A 7244-nucleotide genomic window follows, 5' to 3' on the forward strand; every position below is an offset into this window, starting at 1 on the left:
AGCTTTGTATAGGCTTTCCTACTTTCCTAATATTAAGCACATTGCTTCTCTTTGCAACAGGGGTATAGCCTGCCTACCTGGCTGGCATGAAAATGAAGCACTGGAAAAGCATCCCCCATTCGCTGTTTAAGTGCATGGAGATATATATATATATTGCTCAAAAAAAATAAAGGGAACACTTATACAACACAATGTAATGACAATACATTTCACATGCTGTTGTGCAAATGGAATAGACAACAGGTGGAAATTATAGGCAATTAGCAAGACACCCCCAATAAAGGAGTGGTTCTGCAGGTGGTGACCACAGACCTTCTCAGTTCCTATGCTTCCTGGCTGATGTTTTGGTCACTTTTGGATGCTGGCGGTGCTTTCACTCTAGTGGTAGCATGAGACTGAGTCTACAACCCACACAAGTGGCTCAGGTAGTGCAGCTCATCCAGGATGGCACATCAATGTGAGCTGTGGCAAGGTTTGCTGTGTCTGTCAGCGTAGTGTCCAGAGCATGGACGCGCTACCAGGAGACAGGCCAGTACATCAAGAGATGTGGAGGAGGCCGTAGTAGGGCAACAACCCAGCAGCAGGACCGCTACCTCCGCCTTTGTGCAAGGAGGAGCACTGCCAGAGCCCTGCAAAATGACCTCCAGCAGGCCACAAATGTGCATGTCTGCTCAAACGGTCAGAAACAGACTCCATGAAGGTGGTATGAGGGCCTGACGTCCACAGGTGAGGGATGTGCTTTTACAGCCCAACACCATGCAGGAAGTTTGGCATTTGCAGGAGAACACCAAGAATGGCAAATTCGCCACTGGCGCCCTGTGCTCTTCACAGATGAAAGCAGGTTCAAACTGAGCACGTGACAGAGTCTGGAGACGCCGTGGAGAACGTTCTGCTGCCTGCAACATCCCCCAGCATGACCGGTTTGGCGGTGGGTCAGTCATGGTGTGGGGTGGCATTTCTTTGGGGGGGCCGCACAGCCCTCCATGTGCTCGCCAGAGGTAGCCTGACTGCCATTAGGTACCGAAATGAGATCCTCAGACCCCTTGTGAGACCATATGCTGGTGCGGTTGGCCCTGGGTTCCTCCGAATGCAAGACAATGCTAGACCTCATGTGGCTGGAGTGTGTCAGCAGTTCCTGCAAGAGGAAGGCATTGATGCTATGGACTGGCCCGCCCGTTCCCCAGACCTGAATCCAATTGAGCACATCTGGGACATGTCTCGCTCCATCCACCAACGCCATGTTGCACCACAGACTGTCCAGGAGTTGGCGGATGCTTTAGTCCAGGTCTGGGAGGAGATGCCTCAGGAGACCATATGCCACCTCATCAGGAGCATGCCCAGGTGTTGTAGGGATGTTATACAGGCACGTGGAGGCCACACACTACTGAGCCTCATTTTGACTTGTTTTAAGGACATTATATTAAAGTTGGATCAGCCTGTGGTGTGGTTTTCCACTTTAATTTTGAGTGTGACTCCAAATCCAGACCTCCATGGGTTGATACATTTAATTTCCATTGATCATTTTTGTGTGATTTTTGTCAGCACATTCAACTATGTAAAGAAAAAAGTATTTAATGAGAATATTTCATTCATTCAGATCTAGGATGTGTTATTTTAGTGTTCCCTTTATTTTGAGCAGTGGATTGATTTTTTTTTTTTCTCCTGCCCTTGTTTCAAGACCGGTGTATGGAAATGGTACATTCTTCATCAGAACACATTGTTTCGTATATGTAAAGACTAGATTATATCGAAGTCGGATGGGTGACAATGTTATCCTATCACTTGTGAATGATGCCCAGCTTGTGTGCAGTAAGGCAAACGGTAAAAAAAAAAAAATGCGACATTATTCAATCAGTCGCACACCTCATGTAGCCTAGTCCATAGAACTATGTTTTGATAAGGTTTATCGCAACTAAAGTGGCCAAATAACAGCTTAAAATTAAGCATATTGATACACTCCAATGGGTGTAGAGCTTTAACATGCGTGTACGCAGCACGTGAGTTTCAAATTTGGGGAAGAGAATTTTCACCATTTTTAAAATGCACCATTATAATCAGAATTACACGCATAATTGCATTTGCGATCACTTGAGCAATGAGTTCTCCCGCTAATTGTTGCGTTTTGGAACATTCGAGCTTATAGCCTACTTCCATGTGCCTATTCAAGCGCTTATAATGTGAAGAAATAAACTATCAACACCTTTTAAGCTAAACGTTCTGATCTGTTGTCAGCCTCATTGCGTAAATTATTTTTTTTATGCTAGTGGTTGTAGCCAAGTTTTACATCTAACGTTTGATTTAAATGAGCGTATTTGATCTGTTTCATGGTACCTGGAGGGCCGAAGGTGATATACAGTGGGGCAAAAAAGTATTTAGTCAGCCACAAATTGTGCATGTTCTCCCACTTAAAAAGATGAGAGGCCTGTAATTTTCATCATAGGTACACTTCAACTATGACAGACAAAATGAGAGAAAAAAATCCAGAAAATCACATTGCAGGATTTTTAATGAATTAATTTGCAAATTATGGTGGAAAATAAGCTGGAGAAGTGTGCTCTTCATGGTTTCAACTGTACCGGGCAGATGGCAGACAGCATCGCGTGGCGTCATATTGGCCAAATTCCCCATGATGCCGTTATGGTATTGGGCATGCATAAGATACGGACAACTAACACAATTCCATTTGACCTATGGCAATTTTAATGCAGAGATACCGTGATGAGATTCTGAGGCACGTTGTCGTGCCATTCATTCACCGCCATCGCATGTATCAGCATGATAATGTCACAAGGATCTGAACACAATTTCTGGAAGCTGAAAATGTCCCAGTTCTTCCATGTCCTGCATACTCACCAGACATGTCACCCATTGAGCATATTTAGGATGCTCTGGATCGACATGCACGACAGCGTGTTCCAGTTCCAGCCAATATCCAGAAACCTCGCATAGCCATTGAAGAGGAGTGGGACAACATTCCACAGGCTGCAATCAACAGCCTGATCAACTCTACGCAAAGGAGATGTGTTGTGCTGAATGTGGCAAATGGTGGTCACCAGATACTGATTGGTTTTCTGATCCAGGCCCTTAACTTTTTTTTAAGGTAGCTGTGCATATCTGTATTTCCATATGCATATCTGTATTTCCAGTAGTGAAATCCATTGATCAGTACTAATCATTTTTTTCAATTTACTGATTTTCTTATATAACTCAGTAAAACCTTTGAAATGGTTGCATTTTATATTATTGTTCAGTGTAGATTGCTAATAACATGAATGGCACTGCATAACCCCTGTTAAGAATCTGTCTTGAAGCTAATTAAACCAGCGCCCTAACTCGTTGAGCTGACTAGCTATATGTAAGCTATTTTAATGATAAGTATTTTATTGGCTTGTCTTCTATCACAAAATAAGTATTTCGTGCTAGAAGATTTTGAACAGAAGGTGGGGCTAAAGTGTAGGTTGTGATGTAGCTGTGTCCACCCAAAACAAGCAAAATGCTATTACTTCCTTGTACAAGCACAACTGCTTAGATGCAACATTACATCTCCTTATAGTTTATCCTTGCTCACTTCTCCTAATCTTGCTCAGAGACCACTTCTTTGATGGCATGACACATGATGAAGATGAAAAGTAGGATGGAATGTACTTTGATGGTTCTTAAGGTGGTGGTGGCCAGCATGACCCGTTTGATGATCAGTGGGGGTTTGGGTTCAGCTTGGGCCCAAACTGAGTGATGATCCAGGAGTCTGAGGTATTTGGCCATTTTTTTCAAAGAGATGTAAGAGTTCTTCTCACCGCTAGGCTGATTCGATGGCCAGTTTTGACCAGGACAGTTGGGTAGGAGCACTCAGCCATCCTTGGCCTGGTCACTGGCCTTTTTTCTTTGGCATGACAAGGTGTTTGTATGATGGCAAAAACACAACACAACCCTCGGACATACCAATACAAACTTGATATTGACAGGGCAGTGCTGATTCTAATGTGTAGTGTGAATTAAATTCCCTGGTTAAAAGAATATATGGTTATAGATGAGCCATGCCATTACTACTGGTTTAGGTATTTAACTGAGGCAGATTCCATAGTTGTTGACTGATGCTTGCCAATTGCCATAACCAACTGAGCATCATCTCTGTAATAGACTGGTCTAATAACATTATTGTAATTACTGTTTAATGTTGTAACACTGTATTAATCTCTGTGACCTCTCCCTCATGCCAGGTGTTCCCAGTATTGAGGTGCCCTCTCCCCAGGTCAGGCCGGAGAGAGGTGGCGGAGGGTCCAGTTGGAACTCCTTGAGGGACTTCATGTTGAAAGGGGCCGACTGGGCCACCCTCAGGACCGTCAGGACCTTCATCTGGTGACCCATGTTTCCCCCAACACACCCTTTGATCGCTGGACACGTTTTTCTAAGGTATAAGGGGGGTCTTGCCCAGTCATCACTCTCAAATTACAGCATTGTACATTCTTGCATATATACTCTCTTCAATCTCTTCTCTTCAGTAATCATGTCCTTTGATTCTCTTTTCTTTTCTCTGGTTCAATGATATTTGGAGAAAAGGGTTACAAAGGGGTCAAGAGCAGGGGCCAAAAGTGTACGAAGGTATGGGCATGTAATTGTCAAATGGCCAAGTTATTTAGATTTAGACGTAAGGTCCTGTAAGTGCTTCAGGGTTGGGTTCAAATATAACTCCTCATATTAGCAAATAGCGAACTTTGCAACGCTCCAGTTTGATAAAGATGTTGTAACAAAGGTAGATAGTCTTGATCTTTGTTGGATTTCCATAATCATTTCCCAAACACCATCTCCTCAGATCTGGACTCGCAAGTCTCCGCTTGAGGGCTGGATCAGATTCTAGCTCCACCTGCTCGGTCTCCCACTCAGCCAAAGACGAGCTCTTTCTTCCGAAGTTGTGAAGCCTGAGGCACAGTTCACCTCAAAATGATAGACAGTAGAAGTTTGTCTACTTATTTTTGAAAGTTGTATCTTGGTCCACAATAAAGTGCTCCCTTTTTTTCCCCAAGATGATCAACATGGAGAAACTCAAATATATGTCCCAAATGACACCCAATTCCCTATATAGTGCACTACATTTGACCAGAGCCATTCACTACATAGGGGATAGGTGCCTTATTATGGCAGATCATATTTAGGACTGCAATCGTATTAATTTGCATACAATTGTGTCTAATCATAGGTCTGTATGTGAAAATAACCTGACACTGAGAACTGTACATGGTCATGGTTTAGGTCAAAGTTGGCAGCCATGTATTTATCACTGAATATGGGGGAGAACTGTATATTATGTGAAACTTTGTGCAACGGACTTACCAGTATATTAAGCAAATGTTTTCCCCAGGTGGCAACACACATTTTTGGACATGCACAAATTCTTTGGAGGCGGGAGATATACCTATTGATTTGGAGCTCGGAAGGTCATCATTTTTAGACATTATTTCACTGTATTGTGGCACATGGCAGTAAAGTAATGTTTAGGGTTGGTTGTATATTCGGTAAGGATTTAATGAAGCCTGTTTATATTGCCTCACTCTATGGGCAGGCTGGATCAACTTAGATCCTTAGTTCCAGATCTGATTGTGCTCTTGCCAATGCCGTTGAGTTGGCATGATGGTGCAACAGACTGGCACTCAGGCTAGAACCAACTTTGATCACCAAAAACCCTGAGTATTTATGTATTGTAAAACGTATAGCATGGCAGTGTGATTCTTAATCGACCACTGATAAGCTAGGCAGGAAACGGTATGGACTAAACTTAAGTCAAGTAACCCTTTTGTGAATAGCAAGTTTGTTTGCAGAAAGAGCTTAAATCAGGCACCAGAAAATTATCAATGTATATATATATATTTTAAGTCCTTTTCAGATTCTGCAATGTGAATTTATGACTGAACAATAGAGGTGTGATAGTGTTTTATGAAATTGTGATGCTTGTTTGAATATGAAAAACAACCTGTTGAGGGCCCTCGTCAAAATTTGTGCACTATATAAGGAATAGGGTGCCATTTGGGATGAAGTCACACTCACAAGAGGAACTCTGTACCCCTTTTGCCTCAATAAGCATCACACTAAGAAGCTTTTGATTTTTGTGTGAATCACACACAAAATAATGCTTGTGATGCCATTTCTATGAACTAAGATGAAGTACAAAAGAAGTAGGCTACTTCTCACAACAATTAAATGGTCTGTCCAGAAAACAAGTGTAACGCCTACCTTTTTGCTGCTGCACGAGGACAAACTGAAGTAATTTTGAAGATTGTTGACCAGCCCTGAACTAAGGCATTGCTACATGTAGTCTAAAATATGGGTTAACTTTCATGTGATCTTCATGATTGCCAGATACTTCTGTAGGTGTGGTGTTAATGGCCTGTGTAGCAACAGTCCAAGGCTTCTGATTTTAAAATGTACTTCATGTCATACTTATTTCTTGAGATGCAATAGAGAGAGCATGGATATCTTACCATAATTGAGCTCTAAACGCTTACCTCTGGCCTCATCTGTTCTAATACACTGCTCAAAAAAATAAAGGGAACACTAAAATAACACATCCTAGATCTGAATGAATTAAATATTCTTATTAAATACTTTTTTCTTTACATAGTTGAATGTGCTGACAACAAAATCACACATCAAATTTATCAACCCATGGAAGTCTGGATTTGGAGTCACACTCAAAATTAAAGTGGAAAACCACACTACAGGCGTATCCAACTTTGATATAATGTCTTTAAAACAAGTCAAAATGAGGCTCAGTAGTGTGTGTGGCCTCCACGTGCCTGTATGACCTCCCTACAACGCCTGGGCATGCTCCTGATGAGGTCATTTTGCAGGGCTCTGGCAGTGCTCCTCCTTGCACAAAGGCGGAGGTAGCGGTCCTGCTGCTGTGTTGTTGGCCTCCTCCACGTCTCCTGATGTACTGACCTGTCTCCTGGTAGCGTCTCCATGCTCTGGACACTACGCTGACAGACACAGCAAAGCTTCTTGCCACAGCTCGCATTGATGTTCCATCCTGGATGAGCTGCACTACCTGAGCCACTTGTGTGGGTTGTAGACTCCGTCTCATGCTACCACTAGAGTGAAAGCACCGCCAGCATTCAAAAGTGACTAAAACATCAGCCAGGAAGCATAGGAACTGAGAAGTGGTCTGTGGTTATCACCTGCAGAACCACTCCTTTATTGGGGGTGTCTTGCTAATTGCCTATAATTTCCACCTGTTGTCTATTCCATTTGCA

The 7244-nt window shown here is 42.8% G+C and overlaps 1 pseudogene; it reads left to right on the forward strand.

The window, feature by feature from the left end:
* The first annotated feature begins 1980 nt into the window (after positions 1 to 1980).
* On the forward strand, positions 1981 to 5037 carry LOC118397698 (HCLS1-associated protein X-1-like; annotated as a pseudogene).
* The last annotated feature ends 2207 nt before the right edge of the window (positions 5038 to 7244 follow it).

The sequence above is a fragment of the Oncorhynchus keta genome, chromosome 19, assembly GCF_023373465.1.
Source record: "Oncorhynchus keta strain PuntledgeMale-10-30-2019 chromosome 19, Oket_V2, whole genome shotgun sequence".
Lineage (NCBI taxonomy): Eukaryota > Metazoa > Chordata > Actinopteri > Salmoniformes > Salmonidae > Oncorhynchus > Oncorhynchus keta.